Below are 24,889 nucleotides of genomic sequence, written 5' to 3'. Positions count from 1 at the left end.
GGGCTTTCAAGAGTCCAGTCTATTTCTACAACAGGCAAGTTAGATTAGTCTTCATACCACTTTGCCCACAGCAGAGCAACAGCTTTTAGGAAAACAGGCAGATGTCTTCTTATGTGAAAACTAACTGGTAATTAATTAATGGTAATTAATTTTAGTCAAACATTCAAAGTATGGGTCCTTATGCTGAAAGGGCACAAACCTGACTTCTGGCAACTTTAAATTGTTTTTCAGATTTTTTTTTCTCAGAATAGACCTCATCAGAATTGGCTTCTTCCCTTAAAGCAATTCTCTTAATTGACTTTGTGGTTAATTATAGTACAAATGCGGCCAAAGGGCAATAGATCTGCACTGATGGAAGTATTTCAAAGAATTCACGTAGCAGAAACTTACCTGGATTGTTGCTTTAGTTCTGTCTGTCCAGGAGCAGAGGTCAGTTGGCTAAAACACCTTTGCTGTCAATAACTTATGCCCTTTGATTCTTCAGAAAATTCTCCTTAGAGGCTCACAGGGATGTGCTCTCCTGCTAAGATAATGTTCATTGTATTAATGCCATGGGTTTTCCCTTCAGAAGTAAATGGAAAAGAGTTTATCAATTTCTTAAAAGGTTAAACAGAATTTATTTTATGACCCAGTAGTTCCATCCCAGGTATATAACCAAAAGAATTGAAACAGGTACTCAAACAAATACTTGTATATGAATTTCATAGCAGCATTATTCACAATAACCAACAGGGGGAAACAACCCATCAATAGATGAATGGATAAACAAATTATGGTGTACACATATAACAGATGGAGGAGGGCATGGCAACCCACGCATTCCTCATGGACAGAGGAGTCTGATGGGCTACAGTCCATGGGATTGCAAAGAGCTGGACATAACTAAAGCAACTTAGTATGTACACAGGCACATACAACAGAATATTATTCAGTCATAAGAAAAGGAATGAGGTGCTGATAATGGTACAATGTGGACGAACCTTGAAAACACTGTGTCTAGTGAAAGAAGTCAGATACAAAAGCAACATTCTATAGGCTATGGTTTTTCCAGTGGTCATGTATGGATGTGAGAGTTGGACTGTGAAGAAGGCTGAGCACTGAAGAATTGATGCTTTTGAACTGTGGTGTTGGAGAAGACTCTTGAGAGTCCCTTGGACTGCAAGGAGATCCAACCAGTCCATTCTAAAGGATATCAGTCCTGGGTGTTCTTTGGAAGGAATGATGCTAAAACTGAAACTCCAGTACTTTGGCCACCTCATGCGAAGATCTGACTCATTGGAAAAGACTCTGATGCTGGGAGGGATTGGGGGCAGGAGGAGAAGGGGACGACAGAGAATGAGATGGCTGGATGGCATCACTGACTCGATGGACGTGAGTCTGAGTGAACTCCGGGGGTTGGTGATGAACAGGGAGGCCTGGTGTGCTGCAATTCATGAGGTCGCAAAAAGTCGGACACGACAGAGCGACTGAACTGAACTGATAGGATTTACAGAATAGGTAAATCTATAAGACAAAAAAACAGATTGATGGTCACCAAAATCTGGAGGGAGGGAGGTATGGGATTGCCTTTTTTTTTTGACTTGTGCCGGGTCTTCATTGCTCTCCACAGACTTTCTCTAGTTGCAGCAAGCAGGGGCCACTCTTTGTGGCAGGGCGTGGGCTTCCCATTGCAGTGGCTTCTCTTTGGCGTTAGTGGTTAAGAACCTGCCTGCCAGTGCAGGAGACATAAGAGGCATGGGTTCAATACGTGGGTTGGAAAAATTCTCTGGAGTAGGAAATGGCAACCCACTCCAGTTTTATTGCCTGGAGAATCCCATGAACAGAGGAATCTGGCAGGTTATGGTCCATAGGGTTGCAAAGAGTCAGACATGACTGAAGTGACTTAGCATGCACATACTCTTGTGGAGCACAGGCTCTAGGAGCGTGGGCTTCAGTGGTTGTGACTCATGGGCTGAGCTGCTCAACATCATCATACGATCTTCCCAGACTAATGTGTTCCCTGCATTGAAAGGCAGATTCCTATCCACTGTGCCACTAAGGAAGTCCAGTACGGGATTTCTTAAAGGGGCAATGAAAATATTGTAGAACTTGGCATAAATGCTAGTTATACAATATTGTGAATGTACTAAATGCCACTAGATTCTTCACTATAAAATGGCTAATTTTATATTATGTGAATTTCACCTTAATAAAAGTTATCTGCATTATGTGCTATACAACTCAGAATATCCTTTGATCCAAGGCAACAGGACTGTAAATCATAGATAGTGAAACAAGGGTTTGGACCAGTTACTGACAATGAGAATCTACTTCAGCCACTTGTAATGTGCCAGATTCATAAAGAGGAGCCTGACAGTTCACGAAGGAGAGAAATGATACCTAGTCCTCATATTTGTTGGCAGCTACTTCAAAATAGAAGATGCATTCATCTTTCTGACAGCAACGGCACTTGAGATTCCATTTTTTTCATGCTTTACAAAAATGTGTTTTCAATTGAAAACTGATACTCTGCTTTTTATGAAAAAAATCTTGCAATTGGTGATGTGCAGAAGAAAAATGACCTATTTCTACTTGTACATTCCACTGCATTTAAATTCTTAGTGCAAAGATAAAGCCAAGAATTCTCTGCTTCTCAGGGTCAGAGGTGTCAGAATCGCCATTCACCATAAAATCAGAGGGGCAGCAATGGTAATTAAGTCTTTGGGAAACAGACCAGTGAGGACTCGGGGCAGGGGGGTGGGGGAAGAAGACAATGATATAGGGATTTAGTATTTAAGGGACAGAATCACATGGAATGGTGATTATCTGTCCTCTCTTTCAAAGGAAAGAGGAAATAAGTCTAAATATACAGATAGGCTTCTATTCAGCATTAATGTGTTCTCGCTGCAAGGATTAAAAGAGCCTGAAATAAGGCACCAAGGAGGGCTACCACATTTCTTTAGGAGGTATTTAAACTCTGGGAAACTGATGGACGTGATGAGTTCTGAAGTGACAGTTCACTTCTCTGACTCTAGGAAAGCTGCACAGATCAGAATGTTTTTTCTCTTTAGAGAAGGCATCTACCTGTCTGATGACTTAACAGACCTCTCTACCTGTATGTAACATAATTCCTTCATGATTACTTTCTTGTCCTAATCTTAGTAGGGATAAGGAACAAAAACATTATTCAAACTATAATCTTTCAAACAGTTGAAGCAGATTGCAATAAGCTCATCCCCAACTCAGATAAGTTTTGCATTCTCTGGGTAAAAGAATACTAGTTCTTAACTTGATCATCTGTGGGATTCTTATCATTATTGTAAACCTTTTTATTGTAGTCCAAAATCACCTAACTTTAGAAAAGAAGCGTTAAGTGCTATCTGAATAAATAGGCAAACAAACCCAGAATGTATTTGAGTTGTTCACTTATTTGGTTCCTAGGATAGTGGTTACTGTTCTATGGACCACAAGAATGCCTTTGTTAGGGAGAAGATGGAGCATGTGGTAAAGGGCCAAGGGGAGGCCAGGGAACAAGGCGGAGGAGCCATTAACACACTGCCCCATGAGTACTTTATGAGAAAATAATAACTGGCCCTGCAGGTAACAATTCCTCAAATTAAATATTAAGAACTCAACTGGCCATGCCTTATTCTTTTCCTACTTTTACGTTTTACAAGGCCAAAGGCAAAGAAACAACAGACCCAGAGCCAATGAGCAGTAGAACTGAAATTAGAATTCAGGAGAACTTTACTGCCAATCTAGTGTTCAGTCCACAAAACTAGGTAGGCTGCCCAAATATGTAAGCCCAGTTAACATAATAAATATATTGTGATGATGTTCACATTAGCACTCTGCAAAAAATATCCTGTAATCTCATTCTGGTAGTAATTTGATATTTAGATCAAATTGACATCTCCACACTTCTTTAAGCGTGAAATATGTTATAAAAACTTATTGTTGCTTCATAAAACAATAATGCAAGCAAGGCCATAAACTTAAACATTTGAATAACAAGTAATTCTCACAACACTCGCATTTATTACTTTTATGGGTCTGTATGGCACAGAGGTTATGGTGGTGATTTACCAAGTCTGAAGTCTCTGAATACCTCTTTGGTGCGGGAAAATGTCAGCCTGTAGATCAGTCAAAATCACATGATACACTCGGTTGTAAGATTCTAGTGTTAGAGCCTCAGGTCAAAGGCTAGGCTTGCTCCTATACTTTTCACTTTTCACCTTCCAGGAGAATTACAGTGCATCATACTTTGGAGCTGCTACCAAAATTCTCAGCTAGATCTGAGTCATTTAGAAAACAAATGGCTGGAAAACAGGAAACAAAACATGATGAAATTTATTTTCAAGTGGAAAATTGTAATTGGCTCATTTTGAAGGGAGAAAGAAAGAACATACTCATCAAGAAAATAGAAGATAAATTATGAAAAATGAAATAGAGAATTTGGACAAGACATAAGATGGGTTTACCTCAAAGCATATCTGAAATACAATTTTTAAAAATAGAATATTATAAACACTCAGAACCAGTCCTTCTGAGTGAAAAGGAACTTCTAGACAAAAGGCAGCCATGGACTACAGAGGCTCTGGCACACACTTGTTTTCTGTCACCATGGAGGAATATAGCTCCATGTTGATACTGGGGTTATAAAAGTTTATAAGCATAGTTCTGGGTAGGCAGAAGTTTCCAGTTTCACACAAGCCATTTGGAGGACCCTTGGGAGGTCACTGGGTCATATCCTTATGCAACAAGGACTTCACCTACTGAAACACTAAGGGTGAGTCCTAACAGTACCAAGACTGGGCCTTGAGGGAACAAGCCATGCCAAGCACAGAGGGTGGCAATCTGGATGGGCTTCACAGTCATTAGAAGTCATTCAAACAAGAGGATACCAAGAGTGATCCTAGAAGTCAAGCCAAGATGAGGAACCAGATGTCAGAGCCAAAAGCAGAGCTTAGGTCCAGTAGCAATATTCAATTACTGGGGGCTGAGACAGTGACCTTTTTAGGCTGTTCATGGGGTTCTCAAGGCAAGAATACTGAAGTGGTTTGTCACTCCCTCCTCCAGTGGATCATGTTTTTTCAGAACTCTTCACCATAACCCATCCATTTTGGGTGGCCTTAAAGGCATGGCTCATCGGAGAAGGCAATGGCAACCCACTCCAGTACTCTTGCCTGGAAAATCCCATGGACAGAGGAGCCTGGGGGGGGGGCAGCAGTCCATGGGGTCGCTAGGAGTTGGACACGACTGAGCGACTTCACTTTTCGTTTTCATGCATTGGAGAAGGAGGTGGCAACCCACTCCAGTGTTCTTGCCTGGAAAATTCCAGGGATCGGGGAGCCTGGTGGGCTGCTGTCCATGGGGTTGAACAGAGTCAGATACGATTGAACCGACTTAGCAACAGCAGCAACAAAGGCATGGCTCATAGTTTCATTGAGTTAGACAAGGCTGTGGTTCATGTGATCAATTTGTTTAGTTTTCTGAGATTGTGGTTTTTATTCTGTCTGCTCTCTGATGGATAAGGGTAAGAATCTTATGAAAGCTTCCCAATGGGAGAGACTGACTGAGGGGGAAACTGGGTCTTGTTCTGATGGCACGCAATAAAGGACAGAAATGGTATGGACTTAACAGAAGCAGAAGATATTAAGAGGTGGCAAGAATACACAGAAGAACTATACAAAAAAGATCTTCAGGACCCAGATAATCATGATGGTGTGATCACTCACCTTGAGCCAGACATCCTGGAATGTGAAGTCAAGTGGGCCTTAGGAAGCATCACTACGAACAAAGCTAGTGGAGGTGATGGAATTCCAGTTGAGCTATTTCAAATCCTGAAAGATGATGCTGTGAATGTGTTGTACTCAATATGCCAGCACATTTGGAAAACTCACCAGTGACCACAGGACTGGAAAAAGTCAGTTTTCATTCCAATCCAAAGAAAGGCAATGCCGAAGAATGCACAAACTACCGCACAATTAGACTCATCTCACATACTAGCAAAATAATGTTCAAAATTCTCCAAGCCAGGCTTTGATAGTACGTGAACCACGAACTTCCAGATGTCCAAGAAGGATTTAGAAAAGGCAGAGGAACCAGAGATCAAATTGCCAACATCTGTTGTATCATCAAAAAAGCAAGAGTGTTCCAGAAAAACATCTACTTCTGCTTTATTGACTATGCCACAGACTTTGACTGTGTGGACTACAATAAACTGTGGACATTTTTTTCAAGAAATGGCAATATCAGACTACCTGACCTGCCTCCTGAGAAATCTGTATGCAGGTCAAGAAGCAACAGTTTAGAACTGGACATGGAACAACAGACTGGTTCCAAGTTGGAAAAGGAATAGGTCAAGGCTGTTTATTGTCACCCTGTTTATTTAACTTATATGCAGAGTACATCATAAGAAATGCTGGGCTGGAAGAAGCACAAGCTGGAATCAAACTGCTGGGAGAAATATCAATAACCTCAGATACACAGATGACACCACCCTTATGGCAGAAAGTGAAGAACTAAAGAGCCTCTTGATGAAAGTGAAAGTGGAGAGTGAAAAAGTTGGCTTAAAGCTCAACATTCAGAAAACTAAGATCATGGTGTCTAGTCCCATCACTTCATGGCAAATAGATGGGGAAGTAGTGGAAACAGTGGCTGACTTTATTTTGGGGGGCTCCAAAATCACTGCAGATGGTGACTACAGCCATTAAATTAAAAGATGCTTGCTCCTTGGAAGAAAAGCTATGAACAACCTAGACAGCATATTAAAAAGCAGAGATGTTACTTTGCCAACAAAGGTCCATCTAGTCAAAGCTATGGTTTTTCCAGTAGTCATGTATGGATATGAGAATTAGTATATAAAGAAAGCTGAGTGCTGAAGAATTGATGGTTTTGAACTGTGGTGTTGGAGAAGACTCTTGAGAGTCCCTTGGACTGCAAGGAGGTCCAACCAGTCCATCCTAAAGGAGATCGGTCCTGGGTGATCATTGGAAGGATTGATGTTGAAGCTGAAAGGCCAATACTTTGGCCACCTGATGCGAAGAGCTGACTCATTTGAAAAGACCTTGATGCTGGGAAAGATTGAGGGCAGGAGGAGAAGGGGACAACAGAGGATGAGATGGTTGGATGGCATCGATGGACATGGGTTTGGGTGGACTCCAGGAGTTGCTGATGGACATGGAGGCCTGGTGTGCTTCGGTTCATGGGGTAGCAATGAGTCGGACACGACTGAGCAACTGAACTGAACTGACTTCTAGTACCACCTTCTACCTCTGCAAGTGCACAACGCACACACACACAACAGCCTAAAACAAGGGCTCCTAGGGTGGCAAATTGGGCATTACTATCTGAGGACTGAGTATGAATATGCCGGCGCTCAATCTGTTTCTGGGTTTTTCTGCAGAAGTGGCAGAAATAGTATATACAGGGGGAAATAAATCTATGATTACTTAATAAATTGGATTTGTTTAAAGCATTGAATTTTTCAAAACATGGGGTACAAAAGTAAAAAAGAATTTTCAGAATTTGGTTGATGAAAAAGTAATTGCTGTTTTGGACTACAAATTTTACATCATTATAATTAGGCTCAAACATTTTTATTAATCAAAAAATGAGCCAATATTATCAACACATTTTTGCCAAACAGAAACAAGTTTGTTTATCCCTCAGCATAAAAATTCATGCTCTGGAATTCAACAAACTCTTAGCACTTTCTCCCTCCTACTGGTTGTGGAAGAGTTTTCCCTGCAAGATGCTTGAAGAAGTGGTAGTCAGTTAGTGAGAGAGGTCAGGTAGAATATGGCGGATGAAGTGAAACTTTGTAGCCCAATTCATTCAACTTTTAAAAAATTATTTATTTACTTATTTGGCTGTGTGGGATCTTAGTTGCAGCATGTGGATTTAGTTGCCCCACAACATGTGGGATCTTAGTTCCCTGACCAGGGATTGAACCTGCATTCTTTGCATTGCAAGGTAGATTCATAACCAATGGACCACTGGAGAAGGCCCTCCTTCAACTTTTGAAGCACTGGTTGTGTGACCTGTAGTAGGACATTGTCATGGAGAAGAACTGGGCCCTTTCTGTTGACCAATGCTGGGTGGAAGTGTCGCAGTTTTCAGTGTATCTCATCAGTTTGCTGAGCATACATCTCAGATGTAATGATTTCGCTGGGATTTAGAAAGTTGCAGTGGATCAGAAAGGAAGCAGACCACCAAACAGTGACCATGACCTTTAAGTTTGGCTTTGGTAAGTGCTTTGATGCTTCTTCTTGGTCCAACCACTGAGCTGGTCATTGCTGGTTGTTGGATACAGTCCACTTTTTGTCACACATCACAACCAATTGCAAAATGGATTGCTGTTGTTGCACAGAATAAGAGAAGACAACACTTCAAAACAACAATGTTTTTGATTTGTGGTTAGCTCAGGAGGCACTCACTTTTCCAGTTTGCTTCAAATGCCAAACAACCGTAGAATATCAACATTGGTCAACAATGTGTTCTTCGGCAGCTCCTGTGTAGTTTTAAGAGGATCAGCTTTGATGATTGCTCTCAGTCATCGTCAGCTTTCGATGGCTGGGCACTATGCTCCTTATCTTCAAGGCTCTCATCTCCTTTGCAGCAATTCTTGAACCACTACTGCACTATATGCTTGTTAGCAGTTCTTGAACCAAATGCACTGTTGATGCTGCAAGTTGTCTCCACTGCTTTGTAACCCACATTGAACTTGAATTTTAAAAAATCACTCAAACTTGCTTTTTGTCTAACATATTCTTTATAGTCCAAAATAAATATAAACAGTAAGTAGTAAGTCATTAGCAAAAAAAAAAAAAACAAGAAATGTGCATTAAAATGATGTATAACATAACCACATTAATTTAAGAATGTATTCCAATATCAAATTGCAAAGTTCAACAATGCAAAACCACAATTGCTTTTGCGCCAACCTAAACAGTAAAAAAATTTACAGCCATAGTTCTAACTTGTTTACCATTTTCTTTTTTACTATCTCTGGGGTGATGACAGGATCTCCTAAGACTGGGTTTAAATTGTCCCAAGACACCATCCTTATGGCAGAAGGTGAAGAGGAACTAAAAAGCCTCTTGATGAAGGTGAAAGAGGAGAGTGAAAAAGTTGGCTTAAAACTCAACATTCAGAAAATGAAGATCATGGCACCTGGTCCCATCACTTCATGGGAAATAGATGGGGAAACATTAGAAACAGTGTCAGGCTTTATTTTTCTGGGCTCCAAAATCACTGCAGATGTTGACTGCAACCATGAAATTAAAAGACACTTACTCCTTGGAAGAAAAGTTATGACCAACCTAGACAGCATATTCAAAAGCAGAGACATTATTTTGCCAACAAAGGTCCATCTAGTCAAGGCTACGGTTTTTCCTGTGGTCATGTATGGATGTGAGAGTTGGACTGTGAAGAAGGCTGAGCACCGAAGAATTGATGCTTTTGAAGTGTGGTGTTGGAGAAGACTCTTGAGAGTCCCTTGGACTGCAAGGAGATCCAACCAGTCCATTCTGAAGGAGATCAGCCCTGGGATTTCTTTGGAAGGAATGATGCTGAGGCTGAAACTCCAATACTTTGGCCACCTCATGAGAAGAGTTGACTCACTGGAAAAGACTCTGATGCTGGGATGGATTGGGGGCAGGAGGAGAAGGGGATGACACAGGATGAGATGGCTGGATGGCATCACTGACTCGATGGACTTGAGTCTCAGTGAACTCCGAGAGTTGGTGGTGGACAGGGAGGCCTGGTGTGCTGCGATTCATGGGGTCGCAAAGAGTTGGACACGACTGAGTGACTGAACTGAACTGAACTGAAGACAGGGTCACTCCATGCTATCTTTTTCTATACTATTCTGTTTCTTCATTGTTGCATATATTATTTAAATGAACTCAAGAGAACAAAAAATGTTTAGTAATTTGGAACTGTAATAAAAATTTATGCCTTACTCTTGTATATCAAACACACAATCTTCAACTGATAAATACAGAATGTGAGCTCCAATTTAAAAAAAAAATCACTGCTTAGTTACTCAAAAGCTAGATATAAAGTCCCTGCAGGGTGGGAACTTTGCTTTGTCCTTTTGCTTTGCTTCACTTTGGATCTTAAGCACCAAGAACAGTGTCTGGCACATAGGAGGCACTCAAGCTTAAAGCCCCATTTGAGGAAAGTAAAAATATCTAAGTGAAAGTGTTAGTTGTTCAGTTGTGTCTGATTCTTTGTAACTCCACAGACTATAGCCCACCAGGCTCCCCTGTCCATGGAATTCTCCAGGCAAGAATACTGGAGTGGGTTGTCATTTCCTTCTCCAGGGGATCGTCCTGACCCAGAGATCAAACCCACATCTCCTGCATTGCAGGTGGATTCTTTACCATCTGAGCCACCAGGAAAGCCCCAAAATATTTAGTGTTTACCCAAATATACTTTATGTAATAATCATAGATTAAAAGTATTAGTATTATTAGAATGAAGTATATATGTTTCAATAATAGAAATATAATTGCAATTCTCAGTTATCAACTGGATTCTCTTTTGGCCTGTTCCATTCTGCTATTCAACAAAGCCACAAAGCTATTCAACAAAGCCACAAACTCTCATCAGTCTGAGACTGTTGGTAACAAGTGCATAGAGTCTCTGATTGCATTCAAGAGTAAAAAAAAAAAAAAAAAGTTATCTGGGTCATTTGTCATTTTAGATTATTTCCACTTCTCCTTTGTGTTAACACCGATAACTCTCTCTGCTGAAAGTATTTGGGTTAGAGATGAAGTTAGGAACATGGTCTGGTATTTTCATAAGATTAAAATATATATATTTTTTATATATATTTTCATATATATCCACATAAAACCTTACCCAGGAAAATAAGTCACTTTCTCTTTTTTTCTTAAAAGCAACTGACAGTAATATAAGTAAAACAGTTGTTCTTCACACTTTCTGATGGGGATTCCTTTATATGCTCAATTCCAGTTTTAGCTAAATGATTTTGTGACTGACCCTATGACTAGTTCTCCATCATGGTGATGGGGCATGCCCCCATTCTCTAAAGAGCTGTTGGTCTGACCACCAGAAAGCAGAATAGGAACAAACCTTGTTCTAGAGTAATTTAGCAATAGACCTGCTGTTGGAGTTCCTCTCACAAAAGGATGGGGGGCTGAAGACTAACAGTAAGAAGATAGGTGTTTACTGAATTCTCCATGTGTCTGATATTATACCAAAAGTGATGTGGTCATTAAGAGCATGAAATCTAGGGTAAAACCGCTTAGGTTCCAATCCTGGTTCTATGTCTTAATAGCTGTGCATTCTCAGGTGAGTTAGTTAACCTCTTTGTGCCACTTATAAAGGAGAAGGAAATGGCAACCCATCCAGTATTCTTGCCTGGAGAATCCCAGGGACAGAGGAGCCTGGTGGGCTGCTGTCTATGAGGTCTCACAGAGTCAGACATGACTGAAGCAACTTAGCAGAAGTAGCAGTGCCACTTATAAAAATACTGTTATTATTAGAAAGGAAACACAAGTCTTAAATGATACATTAGATGAGATGGATCTCTTTGATATCTTCAGGACATTCTATCCAAATGAAAACAAATACACCTTCTTCTCAATCGCACATGGAACATTCTCCAGGATAAACCACATCTTGGGTCACACATCAAACCTCGGTAAATTTAAGAAAATTGAAATTGTATCAAGCATCTTCTCCGACCACAATGCTATAAGCCTAGATATCAATTACAAGGAAAAAACTGTAAGAAACACAAACACATGGAGATTAAACATGTTTCTAAATAACCAACAGATTACTGAAGAAATGAAAAGGTAAATAAAAAAATTTCTAGAAACAAATGGCAATGAAAACATGACAACTCAAAACCTCTGTGATGCAGCAAAAGCAAAAGAGAGAAGTTTATAGCAATACAATCCTACTTCAAGAAGCAAGAAAAATATTGAATAGACAACCTAACTTTACACCTAAAGCAACTGGAAAAGGAAGAAGAAAAAACCCCAAAATTAGAAAAAGGAAAGACATAAAGATCCGAGCAGAAATAAATGAAAAAGAAATGAAAGAAACAATAGGAAAGATTAATAAAACTAAAAGCTGGTCCTTTGAGAAGACAAACAAAATTGGCAAACTCTTAGCCAGACTCATAAAGAAAAAAAGAGAGAAGAATCAAATCAACAAAATTAGAAATGAAAAAGGAGAGATTAAACAGACAATGCAGAAATACAAAGAATTACAAGAGACTATTATGAACAACTATATGGCAATAAAACAGATAGCCTGGAAGAAATGGACAGATTCGTAGAAAAGTTCAATCTTCCAAGACTGAACCAGGAAGAAACAGAAATTATTAACAACCCAATTACAAGTGCTGAAATTGAAGCTGTTATCAAAAATCTCCCAAAAAACAAAACCCCAGGATCAGATGGCTTCACAGAAGAATTCAATAAAACATTTAGAGAAGAGCTAATGCCTATCCTTCTAAAACCCTTTCAAAAAATTGCAGAGGAAGGAACACTTCCAAATTCATCCTATGAGGACATCATCACCCTGATACCAAAACCAGACAAAGACAACACAAAAAAAGAAAACTATAGGCCAATATCACTGATGAACATCAATGCAAAAATCCTCAACAAAGTTTTAGCAAACAGAATTCAGCAACACATCAAAAAGCTCTTACACGATGATCAAATTGGGTTTATTCCAGGGATGCAAGGATTTCAATATATGGAAATCAATCAATGTGATACACCATATTAACAAATTGAAAGACAAAAACCATATGATCATCTCAATAGATGCAGAAAAAGCCTTTGACAAAATTCAGCACCTATTTATGACTCAGTTCAGTTCAGTTCAGTCACTCAGTTGTGTCTGACTCTGCGACCCCATGAATTGCAGCACGCCAGGCCTCCCTGTCCATCACCAACTTCTGGAGTTCACGCAAACTCAACTCTTCAAAAAATGGGCTTGGAAGGAACCTACCTCAACATAGTAAAGGCCATATATGATAAGTCTACAGCAAACATTATTCTCAACGGTGAAAAACTGAAAACATTCCCCCTAAGATCAGGAACAAGACAAGGGTGTCCACTTTCACAACTATTATTCAACATAGTTCTGGAAGTCCTAGCTATAGCAATCAGAGAAGAAAAGGAAATAAAAAGAATCCATATTGGAAAAGAAGTAAAGCTCTCATTATTTGCAGATGCCATGATACTGTACAAAGAAAACCCTAAAGATAGTATCAGAAAATTACTAGAGCTAATCGGTGAATTTAGGAAAGTTTCAGGATACAAAATCAATACACAGAAATCACTTGCATTTCTATAAACAATGAAAAATCAGAAAGAGCAATTAAAGAATCAATCCCATTCACCATTGCAACAAAAATAATTAAATATCAAGGAATAAACTTACCTAAGGAGACAAAAGAACTGTACACAGAAAATTAAAAGACACTAATGAAAGAAATCAAAGATGACATAAACAGATGGAGAGATATTCCATGTTCCTGGGTAGGATGAATCAATATTGTGAAAATGATTATACTACCAAATGCAATCTACAAATTTAATGCAATCCCTATCAAATTACCAATGGCATTTTTTTACAGAACTAGAAAAAAAAATTCACAATTCATATAGAGACACAAAAGACCGCAAAAAGCCAAAGCAGTCTTGAGAAACAAGAATGGAGCTGGAGGAATCAAGCTTCCTGACTTCAGGTTATAGAACAAAGCTACACTCATCAAGGCAGTATAGTACTGGCACAAAAACAGAAATATAGACCAATGGAACAAGATAGAAAGCCCAGAAATAAACCCATGCACCTATGGGTACCTTAATTTTGACAAAGGCAAGAATATACAATGGGGCAAAGACAGCCTCTTCTATAAATGGTGCTGGGGAAACTGGACAGCTACGTGTAAAATAATGAAATTAGAACATTTCCTAACACCATACACAAAGATAAACTCAAAATGGATTAAAGACCTAAATGTAAGACCAAAAACTATAAAACTCTTGGAGGAAAACTTAGGCAGAACACTCGATGATATAAATCAAAGCAAGACTCTCTATGACCCACCTTCTAGAATAATGGAAATAAAAACAAAAGTAAACAAGTGGGACCCGATTAAACTTAAAAGCTTTTTCACAGCAAAGGAAACTATAAGCAAGGTGAAAAGACAGCCCTCAGAATGGGGGAAAATAATAGCAAACAAAACAACTGACAAAGGATTAATTTCCAAAATATATTAGCAGCTCATTTAACTCAATGCCAGAAAAACAAACAACCCAATCAAAAAGTGGGGAAAAGATCTAAACAGACATTTCTGCAAAGAAGACATACAGATGGTTAACAAACACATGAAAAGATGTTCAACATCTCTCATTATTAGAGAAATGCAAATCCAAACCACAATGAGATATTACCTTACACTGGTCAGAATGACCCTCATCAAAAAGTCTACAAACAATAAATGCTGGAGAAGGTGTGGAGAAAAGGGAACACTCTTGCACTGTTGGTGGGAACGTAAATTGATACAGCCACTATGGGAGATGGTGTGGAGATTCCTTAAAAAACTAGGAATAAAACCACCATATGACACAGCAATCCTACTCTTAGGCATATACCCTGAGGAAACCAAAATTGAAAGAGACACATGTATCACATTGTTCATTGCAGCACTATTTACAATAGCTAGAACATGGAAGCAACCTAGATGTCCAGCGACAGATGAATAAAGAAGTTGTGGGGAGGAGCCAAGATGGCGGAGGAGTAGGACGGGGAGAACACTTTCTCCCCCACAAATTCATCAAAAGAGCATTTAAACGTCGAGTAAATTCCACAAAACAACTTCTGAATGCCGGCAGAGGACATCAGGCACCCAGAAAAGCAACCCAACTCTTCGAAAGGAGGTAGGAAAAAATATTAAAGACAAAAAAAAAAAAAAGAGACAAAAGAGGGAGGGACAGAGCTCCGTCCCGGGAAGGGAATCTTAAAAAGAGAGAAGTTTCCAAACACCAGGAAACCTTCTCACTGCCGAATCTGTGCCGAGCTTTGGAAGCACAGAGGGCAACATAACAGGGAGAGAAAAATAAATAAACAATTAAAACTCGCAGATTGCGAGCCCTACGGTAACTCCCCCAGCGGAGAAGCAGCGCAGACGCCTGCATCCGCCATTAGCAAGCGGGGGCTGGGCAGGGAGGCACGGCGCGGGCTGCATCGCTGAGAGTAAGAATCTGACCTGAATACCCTGAGCGCTATCTGAGCAAAATAATTTGGGCTAGCAAACCAGACTGTGGGATATCTACCACGCGAAAAGCCAGCCCTAACCTAAGACCGCCAGGCCCGCGCACGGAACAAAGGACTGAACAGAGATAGCCGGCTGCAGACCTTCCCCCTCCGGTGACAGGCAGCCAGAGCCGGAAGGGGGCAATCGCAGCCCCAGAGAGACATTATCTATAAAACTGTAAGCGGTCTTCTTTGCTAACTAAAACTTCTTGGGGGTCTGGACGGTCAACATCTGCCTGAGAAGGTGCGCCGGTGTTACAACCAGAAAACCGAGTGGCAGGGAGGCGGTAAGTCGCAGCATTGGCGCTCGCCAAACACCTCATCACCTGAGCTGCTCGGACCTGGGAAGAGCACAAAACGCAGGCCCAACTGAGTCTGCGCCTCTGAGGACTACCCGAGTGCCTGAACCTGAGCGGCTTGGACCTGGGAGGTGCATGCAGCCCAGGGCCAGCCTCGGATTGTTCCCGGCGGAACAACCTAGAGCCCGAGAAGTGTGGACAGGGAGGCTACACGCGCCGTGAGCGGGGGCAGACCCAGGGTGGCTGAGGCACTGCGAGCCCACGCCAGTGTTATTTGTTTGCAGCATTCCTCCCTCCCTCCCCACAGCACGACTGAACAAGTAAGCCTAAAAAAAAAAAAAAAAAAAGTGTCCTCCACCGTCCCCTTTGTGTCAGGGCGGAAACCAGATACTGAAGAGACTAGCAAACAGAAGAAGATATAACAGAGGGAAATGCCTTGGAAGCTACAGGCAATAGACCAAAACCCTGTGGTTACTACGGACTACATAGGAAGGGGCCTATAGATCTTGAGAAATATAAGTCTGACCAAGGAACTAGCCAAAAATGAACTGAACACACAACACCACCAAGAAAGTCCTAGATATATTTTTATTATTTTTACGATCATTCTTTCTTTTTTAATTAAAAAAAAAAATTTTTTTTAAGTCCTCTATTGTTCCTTTAATTTTCACTTTTATAACCTATTACTTTGCAAAAAAAAAAAAAAGACCCTATTTTTTTCTTCTTCAGCAAACTTCATATATATATATTTTATAATTTTTTGACCTTGTTTTTTTTTTTTTTTTTCTTTCTTTTCTTTAACATTGTATTTTTGAAATTCTAAACTCTACTCTAGATTTTTAATTTTTGCTTTTTGGTATTTGTTATCAATTTTGTACCTATAGTTTATTTTTATATAATTTCTGTGACTTCTTTTTTTCTTCTTCTTTGTTTCTTTCTCTTCTTCTTCTATATAACATTGTATATCTGAATAATATCAATTTTGTACCTGTATTTTCTTTATAATTTTTGTGACATTGTTTTCGTTTGTCTGTTTTCTCTCTTTATTTTTCTTCTTCTTTTTTTTTTTTTTTAACATTGTATTTTTGAAATTCCAAACTCTACTCTAGATTTTTAATTTTTGCTTTTTGGTATTAGTTATCAATTTTGTACCTGTACTTTCTTTACAATTTTCACGACCTTGTTTGTTTTTGTTTGTTTGTTTTTTCTCTCTTTCTTTTCCTTCTTCTTTTCTTTAACATCGTATTTTTGAAATTCCAAACTCTACTCTAGATTTTTAATTCTTGCTTTTATGTATTTGTTACCAATTTTGTACCTTTAAGAACCCAATCTTCAGGACTCATTTTTCACTAGGGAGCAAGAATACTGGCTTGACTGCTCTCTCTCCCTTTAGACTCTCCTTTTTCTCCACCAGGTCGCCTGTGTCTCCTCCCTAACCCCTCTACTCTACCCAACTCTGTGAATTTCTGTGTGTTCCAGACGGTGGAGAACACTTAGGGAACTGATTACTGGCTGGATCTGTCTCCCTCCTTTTCATTCCCCCCTTTTATCCTTCTGGCCACCTCTGTCACCTTCCTCCTTCTTCTCTTCTCTGTATGACTCCGTGAACATCTCTGAGTGGTCTAGTTGTGGAGTGCACATAAGGAAGTGACTACTGGCTACCCTACTCTCTCCATTATTGATTCACCTCATCTCATTTGGGTCACCTCTAACTCCCTCCTCCCTCTTCTCTTCTCCATGTAACCCTGTGAACCTCTCTGAGTGACCCTCATCGTAGAGAAACTTTTCATCTTTAATGTAGACGTTTTATCAATGGTGCTGTATAGAAGGAGAAGTTTTGAAACTACTGTAAAAATAAGACCGATAACAGGAAGCAGGAGACTTAAGTCCAAACCCTGACTCCAGGGAACTCCTGACTCCAAGGAACATTAATTGACAGGAGCTCATCAAATGCCTCCATACCGACACTGAAACCAAGCACCACACAAGGGCCAATAAGTTCCAGGGCAAGACATACCAAGCAAATTCTCCAGCAACAAAGGAACACAGCCCTGAGCTTCAAGATACAGGCTGCCCAAAGTCACCCCAAAACTATAGACATCTCATAACTCACTACTGGACATTTCATTGCACTCCAGAGAGAAGAAATACAGCTCCATCCACCAGAACACCGACACAAGCTTCCCTAACCAGGAAACCTTGACAAGCCACCTGTACAAACCCACACACAGTGAGGAAACGCCACAATAAAGAGAACTCCACAAACTGCCAGAATACATAAAGGACACCCCAAACTCAGCAATTTAAACAAGATGAAGAGACAGAGGAATACCCAGCAGATAAAGGAACAGGATAAATGCTCACCAAACCAAACAAAAGAGGAAGAGATAGGGAATCTACCTGATAAAGAATTCCGAATAATGATAGTGAAATTGATCCAAAATCTTGAAACTAAAATGGAATCACAGATAAATAGCCTGGAGACAAGGATTGAGAAGATGCTAGAAAGGTTTAACAAGGACCTAGAAGAAATAAAAAAGAGTCAATATATAATAAATAATGCAATAAATGAAATTAAAAACACTCTGGAGGCAACAAATAGTAGAATAACAGAGGCAGAAGATAGGATTAGTGAATTAGAAGATAGAATGGTAGAAATAAATGAATCAGAGAGGATAAAAGAAAAACGAATTAAAAGAAATGAGGACAATCTCAGAGACCTCCAGGACAATATTAAACACTACAACATTCGAATCATAGGGGTTCCAGAAGAAGGAGACAAAAAGAAAGACCATGAGAAAATACTTGAGGAGATAATAGTTGAAAACTTCCCTAAAATGGGGAAGGAAATAATCACCCAAGTCCAAGAATCCCAGAGAGTCCCAAACAGGATAAACCCAAGGAGAAACACCCCAAGACACATATTAATCAAATTAACAAAGATCAAACACAAAGAACAAATATTAAAAGCAGCAAGGGAAAAACAACAAATAACACACAAGGGAATTCCCATAAGGCTAACAGCTGATCTTTCAATAGAAACTCTTCAAGCCAGGAGGGAATGGCAAGACATACTTAAAATGATGAAAGAAAATAACCTACAGCCCAGATTATTGTACCCAGCAAGGATCTCATTCAAGTATGAAGGAGAAATCAAAAGCTTTTCAGACAAGCAAAAGCTGAGAGAATTCTGCACCACCAAACCAGCTCTCCAACAAATACTAAAGGATATTCTCCAGACAAGAAACACAAAAACGGTGTATAAACTCGAACCCAAAACAATAAAGTAAATGGCAACGGGATCATACTTATCAGTAATTACCTTAAACGTAAATGGGTTGAATGCCCCAACCAAAAGATAAAGACTGGCTGAATGGATACAAAAACAAGACCCCTACATATGTTGTCTACAGGAGACCCACCTCAAAACAGGGGGCACATACAGACTGAAAGTGAAGGGCTGGGAAAAGATTTTCCATGCAAATAGGGACCAAAAGAAAGCAGGAGTAGCAATACTCATATCAGATAAAATAGACTTTAAAACAAAGGCTGTGAAAAGAGACAAAGAAGGTCACTACATAATGATCAAAGGATCAATCCAAGAAGAAGATATAACAATTATAAATATATATGCACCCAACACGGGAGCACCACAGTACGTAAGACAAATGCTAACAAGTATGAAAGGAGAAATTAACAATAACACAATAATAGTGGGAGACTTTAATACCCCACTCACACCTATGGATAGATCAACTAAACAAAAAATCAACAAGGAAACACAAACTTTAAACGATACAATAGACCAGTTAGACCTAATTGATATATATAGGACATTTTATCCCAAAACAACGAATTTCACCTTTTTCTCAAGCGCACATGGAACCTTCTCCAGGATAGATCACATCCTGGGCCATAAAGCTAGCCTTGGTAAATTCAAAAAAATAGAAATCATCCCAAGCATTTTTTCTGACCACAATGCAGTAAGATTAGATCTCAATTACAGGAGAAAAACTATTAAAAATTCCAACATATGGAGGCTGAACAACACGCTGCTGAATAACCAACAAATCACAGAAGAAATCAAAAAAGAAATCAAAATTTGCATAGAAACGAATGAAAATGAAAACACAACAACCCAAAACCTGTGGGACACGGTAAAAGCAGTCCTAAGGGGAAAGTTCATAGCAATACAGGCACACCTCAAGAAACAAGAAAAAAGTCAAATAAATAACCTAACTCTACACCTAAAGCAACTAGAAAAGGAAGAAATGAAGAACCCCAGGGTTAGTAGAAGGAAAGAAATCTTAAAAATTAGAGCAGAAATAAATGCAAAAGAAACAAAAGAGACCATAGCAAAAATCAACAAAACCAAAAGCTGGTTCTTTGAAAGGATAAATAAAATTGACAAACCATTAGCCAGACTCATCAAGAAACAAAGGGAGAAAAATCAAATCAACAAAATTAGAAACGAAAATGGAGAGATCACAACAGACAACACAGAAATACAAAGGATCATAAGAGACTACTATCAGCAATTATATGCCAATAAAATGGACAACGTGGAAGAAATGGACAAATTCTTAGAAAAGTACAACTTTCCAAAACTAGACCAGGAAGAAATAGAAAATCTTAACAGACCCATCACAAGCATGGAAATTGAAACTGTAATCAAAAATCTTCCAGCAAACAAAAGCCCCGGTCCAGACGGCTTCACAGCTGAATTCTACCAAAAATTTAGAGAAGAGCTGACACCTATCCTGCTCAAACTCTTCCAAAAAATTGCAGAGGAAGGTAAACTTCCAAACTCATTCTATGAGGCCACCATCACCCTAATACCAAAACCTGACAAAGATGCCACAAAAAAAGAAAACTACAGGCCAATATCACTGATGAACATAGATGCAAAAATCCTTAACAAAATTCTAGCAATCAGAATCCAACAACACATTAAAAAGATCATACACCATGATCAAGTGGGCTTTATCCCAGGGATGCAAGGATTCTTCAATATCCGCAAATCAATCAATGTAATACACCACATTAACAAATTGAAAAATAAAAACCATATGATTATCTCAATAGATGCAGAGAAAGCCTTTGACAAAATTCAACATCCATTTATGATAAAAACTCTCCAGAAAGCAGGAATAGAAGGAACATACCTCAACATAATAAAAGCTATATATGACAAACCCACAGCAAACATTATCCTCAATGGTGAAAAATTGAAAGCATTTCCTCTAAAGTCAGGAACAAGACAAGGGTGCCCACTTTCACCATTACTATTCAACATAGTTTTGGAAGTTTTGGCCACAGCAATCAGAGCAGAAAAAGAAATAAAAGGAATCCAAATTGGAAAAGAAGAAGTAAAACTCTCACTATTTGCAGATGACATGATCCTCTACATAGAAAACCCTAAAGATTCCACCAGAAAATTACTAGAAAATCAATGACTATAGTAAAGTTGCAGGATATAAAATCAACACACAGAAATCCCTTGCATTCCTATACACTAATAATGAGAAAACAGAGAGAGAAATTAAGGAAACAATTCCATTCACCATTGCAACGGAAAGAATAAAATACTTAGGAATATATCTACCTAAAGAAACTAAAGACCTATATATAGAAAACTATAAAACACTGGAGAAAGAAATCAAAGAGGACACTAATAGATGGAGAAATATACCATGTTCATGGATTGGAAGAATCAATATAGTGAAAATGAGTATACTACCCAAAGCAATTTATAGATTCAACGCAATCCCTATCAAGCTACCAACAGTATTCTTCACAGAGCTGGAACAAATAATTTCACAATTTGTATGGAAAAACAAAAAACCTCGAATAGCCAAAGCGATCTTGAGAAAGAAGAATGGAACTGGAGGAATCAACCTACCTGACTTCAGGCTCTACTACAAAGCTACAGTTATCAAGACAGTATGGTACTGGCACAAAGACAGATATATAGATCAATGGAATAAAATAGAAAGCCCAGAGATAAATCCACGCACATATGGACACCTTATCTTTGACAAAGGAGGCAAGAATATACAATGGATTAAAGACAATCTCTTTAACAAGTGGTGCTGGGAAATCTGGTCAACCACGTGTAAAAGAATGAAACTAGACCACTTTCTAACACCATACACAAAAATAAACTCAAAATGGATTAAAGATCTAAACGTAAGACCAGAAACTATAAAACTCCTAGAGGAGAACATAGGCAAAACACTCTCTGACATACATCACAGCAGGATCCTCTATGACCCACCTCCCAGAATATTGGAAATAAAAGCAAAAATAAACAAATGGGACCTAATTAACCTTAAAAGCTTCTGCACATCAAAGGAAACTATTAGCAAGGTGAAAAGACAGCCTTCAGAATGGGAGAAAATAATAGCAAATGAAGCAACTGACAAACAACTAATCTCAAAAATATACAAGCAACTCCTACAGCTCAACTCCAGAAAAATAAATGACCCAATCAAAAAATGGGCCAAAGAACTAAATAGACATTTCTCCAAAGAAGACATACAGATGGCTAACAAACACATGAAAAGATGCTCAACATCACTCATTATCAGAGAAATGCAAATCAAAACCACTATGAGGTACCATTTCACACCAGTCAGAATGGCTGCGATCCAAAAGTCTACAAATAATAAGTGCTGGAGAGGGTGTGGAGAAAAGGGAACCCTCTTACACTGTTGGTGGGAATGCAAACTAGTACAGCCACTATGGAGAACAGTGTGGAGATTCCTTAAAAAACTGGAAATAGAACTGCCTTATGATCCAGCAATCCCACTGCTGGGCATACACACTGAGGAAACCAGAAGGGAAAGAGACACATGTACCCCAATGTTCATCGCAGCACTGTTTATAATAGCCAGGACATGGAAGCAACCTAGATGTCCATCAGCAGATGAATGGATAAGAAAGCTGTGGTACATATACACAATGGAGTATTACTCAGCCATTAAAAAGAATACATTTGAATCAGTTCTAATGAGGTGGATGAAACTGGAGCCTATTATACAGAGTGAAGTAAGCCAGAAGGAAAAACAGAAATACAGTATACTAACGCATATATATGGAATTTAGAAAGATGGTAACAATAACCTGGTGTACGAGACAGCAAAAGAGACACTGATGTATAGAACAGTCTTATGGACTCTGTGGGAGAGGGAGAGGGTGGGAAGATTTGGGAGAGTGACATTGAAACATGTAGAATATCATGTAAGAAACGAGTTGCCAGTCCAGGTTCGATGCGCGATACTGGATGCTTGGGGCTGGTGCACTGGGACAACCCAGAGGGATGGTATGGGGAGGGAGGAGGGAGGAGGGTTCAGGATGGGGAACACATGTATGCCTGTGGTGGATTCATTTTGATATTTGGCAAAACTAATACAATTATGTAAAGTTTAAAAATAAAATAAAATTAAAAAAAAAAAAGAAGTTGTGGTATATACACACAATGGAATATTACTCAGCCATACAAAGGAACGCATTTGAGTCAGTTCTAATGAGAGGGATGAACATAGAACCTATTATACAGAGTGAAGTGAGACAAAAAGAAAGATAAATACTGTATTCTAACATGTATATATGGAATCTAGAAAAATTGTACTGAAGAATTTGCTTGCAGGGCAACAATGGAGAAACAGACATAGAGAACAGACTTAATGGACATGGAGAGAGGGGAGGAGAGGGTGAAATGCATGGAAAGAGTAACACAAAAAATTACATTACCATATGTAAAATAGATAGCCAACGGGAATTTGCTGTATGGCTCAGGAAACTCAAACAGGGGCTCTGTATCAACCTAGAAGGATGGGATGGGGAGGGAGATGGAAGGGAAGTTCAAAAGGGAGGGGATATATGTATACGTATGGCTGATTCATGTTCAGGTTTGACAGAAAACAGCACAATTCTGTAAAGCAATTATCCTTCAATAAAAAATAATTTAAAAAAAGAAGAAGAAAGTAATGCTTACCTTGACAGAACTAGCATAAAAATACTGTTATTATTAGAATGAGAAGCAGAAAACAAATATATGACATGAATAGAAAGAGACTAGGCTGAGGAGAAAGGCATAGGATTGTAAGGGTCTGACAGGGTTTTTTCATTGACAGTTTTTAAGGTCATTTTAGTGCATTTTCCCTGTGCACAAGATGAATAACTATGGAGTTGAAGGATAAAGTTTTCTTTATACATTGCAGTTAAAAGTAATGCAAACATCACACGACATTTTCAGTGAAAGTTACATTTCTGATTTCAAATGAAAACACATATTAGGATCTATTTATGGGAGAAGCTGAGAAAGAAGTCTCAGGTGAAAAAGCACTTACCTGGCATTACTATACGGAGCCTTCATGCTTCATGCTGCACTAAGATTAAGATCATTTACAGTCAATTTGCAAATGTTGACACAGTGGTACACCAGTAAGTTTTCTGCAGAATTAAATGTATACTTAGAGATACCGGGGTAAGCATTTCTACTATATTTTAGTAGAAATTGTGACAATTAGTAGAAAAAGTCAACAATTGAGTGACTAACACTTTCACTTTCATAGTTCATTTACATTATTGTGATAGTTTCAGGTATACAGGAAAGTAATTCAGTTTTATGTAACATATATTTTTTCAGATTATTTCAATTATAGGTCACTGTAAGATAATATAATTCTCTGATAGCTCAGTTGGTAAAGAATCCACCTGCAATGCAGGAGACCCCAGTTTGTTTCCTGGATGGGGCAGATGCCCTGGAGAAGGGATAGGCTACCCACTCCAGTATTCTTATGGCTTCCCTTGTGGCTCAGCTGGTAAAGAATCCACCTGCAATGCAGGAGGCCTGGGTTTGATCCCTGGGTTGGGAAGGTCTCCTGGAGAAGGGAAAGGCTACCCACTCCAGTATTTTGGCCTGGAGAATTCCACGGACTGTATAGTCCATGGGGTCGTAAAGAGTCAGACATGACTGAGTGGCTTTCACTTTCATTATATTTTAACTGAAACTGTCTAGTCAATATTTTCACTGAGAAGTTTATCACGTATGCTATTAAGTTCAGTTCAGCCACTCAGTCTTGTCCAACTCTTTGCGACCCCATGGACCACAGCACGCCAGGCCTCTCTGTCCATCACCAATTCCCAGATATTACTCAAACTCCATTGAGTTGGTGATGTCCTCAAACCATCTCATCCTCTGTTGTCCCCTTCTCCTCCTGTTTTCAATCTTTCCCAGCATGAGGGTCTTTTCAAATGTGTCAGCTCTTTGCATCAGGTGGCCAAAG

General features: G+C 39.2%; 1 protein-coding gene across 2 annotated transcripts in view; it reads right to left on the bottom strand.

The window, feature by feature from the left end:
- Window positions 1–24,889, bottom strand: part of WDPCP (WD repeat containing planar cell polarity effector) — a 516,387-nt gene that overhangs the window by 483,544 nt on the left and 7,954 nt on the right. The window contains exon 2 of one of the 2 annotated variants that reach the window (XM_086326371.1): window positions 391–520. The exons of the other annotated variant lie outside the window; for it this stretch is intronic. The gene's annotated coding sequence lies outside the window, so the exon portion shown is untranslated. The remainder of the gene's footprint in view (window positions 1–390; window positions 521–24,889) is intronic. 2 annotated transcript variants of the gene reach the window in all.

This window comes from Bos grunniens, chromosome 11, assembly GCF_055505025.1.
Source record: "Bos grunniens cultivar Pamir isolate PY7600 chromosome 11, Bosgru_T2T1.0, whole genome shotgun sequence".
Taxonomy (NCBI): domain Eukaryota; kingdom Metazoa; phylum Chordata; class Mammalia; order Artiodactyla; family Bovidae; genus Bos; species Bos grunniens.
The sequence above is the reverse complement of the archived record's forward strand: the minus strand, read 5'-3'. Positions and strand labels throughout refer to the sequence as shown.